The sequence below is a fragment of the Carassius auratus genome, unplaced genomic scaffold (genome assembly GCF_003368295.1).
Source record: "Carassius auratus strain Wakin unplaced genomic scaffold, ASM336829v1 scaf_tig00037506, whole genome shotgun sequence".
NCBI lineage: Eukaryota > Metazoa > Chordata > Actinopteri > Cypriniformes > Cyprinidae > Carassius > Carassius auratus.
In genome coordinates, this window is record NW_020526386.1 from 52,501 (window position 1) to 54,006 (window position 1,506).

General features: G+C 23.7%; 1 pseudogene; it reads left to right on the forward strand.

Moving 5' to 3' along the window:
• The window catches only part of LOC113083284 (nidogen-1-like), a 26,556-nt pseudogene extending 25,064 nt beyond the window's left edge, over nt 1–1,492 (forward strand).
• Nucleotides 1,493–1,506: the final 14 nt, after the last annotated feature.

Sequence of the window (1,506 nt, forward strand, 5' to 3'; positions counted from 1 at the left end):
ATTTAATTATTTTTAGGAAGTGCTTTTATTTAGATTTTTTTAAACTATTCATTTATTTTAATTCCACGTTTTTTATTTAATTTATATTTACTATCTAATTTTGAATGTTTTTCTTTTTATTTATTTTAATTGTACATTCTATGATTTAATAGTTTTAAGTAAGCATTTTTTTTTTTTTTATTTATTATGTTTTTAATATTACATTTTTCTGATTTAATTAATTTAGCAGTGTCTATTTTTGCTTTTTTATTATTATTATTTATTAAATATTTAATTGTGAATTTGTATTACTTGTTTAATTTTAGTGTTTTATTTTTATCTATTTATATTTATATATTTAAATTTTATATTTATATATTTAATTAATTTTAGTATTTTATTTTGATTGTTTTTTAATTATTATGTATTCATTTTAAATTTACATTTTTTTAAGTTAATCATTATGTTATTACGTATGTTTTATTTTATTTATTTATTTATTTATTTATGTTTCAATATTACACTTTTATGCTTTAATAAGTTTTAGTAAGTGTTTTATTTTTGGTTGTTTTTATTTAATTTTTTATTTATAATAACATCACTGATGAATCATTCACTATCAGGCTAGACGCATGCATTTTCTATGTTGATTTTTTTTTCTTCTGTTGAATCAAGTAATGTTTGTTTCAGGAACTCGTAAGGTGGAGTGTATCGATCCGTTCTCTCGTCTCAGGACAAACTGACCGAAGGGATTCAGTATCCGTTCGCCATCGTGTCCTACGGCCGAAACCTCTACTACACCGACTGGAGGAGGTACGATTCACAAACACATGACTCTCAAGAACCAGTGCTTTTAATTAATCGATTCAAAAGAATCAGATTGAATCTGTTCAAAGAGTCACTGAGTGGTTTCTGAATTAACATTTGACTCACTGACTGGAAGTTTATATGACAGTGTGTATTTAAATATGGATGCTCATAAAAGGAGTTTTATTGCAAAAAAATTATTTTAATTAGAAATAAAACATTAAAATATATTACTACACTAAACAATTTTTCTGACTAGGTTTATTTTTATCAAGTGTTTTATAAAGAAAATTTTTATGATTTATTTTAAATTTTAGATTTTCATGATTAATAATACATGTTAGTAAGTGCTCTATTAATTTTTTTTATTTAAACATGATTTATTTTAATTGAAGATTTTAATATTAATTCATTTTTAATGTGTCATTTTTATTAATTTATTTAAAAATTATAAGTTATTATTTATTGTTTTTAGTTGTTATTTAGTTGATTGGTTTTGTTTGCTTTATTATTTCTTTAAAATTTTTATATATATATAATAATATATGCATGTTTTTGTTTTGTTGCTAGGGAAGCAGTGGTTGCTATGGACCATCATGATGGGATGGAGGTGGAGGAGTTTCTTCCTCAGAAACGTTCACGTATATACGGCATCGCTATCACTTACCCACAATGCCCTGCAGGTCTGAGCTGGGTTATTCTCATCGTAAACGCCTGTGA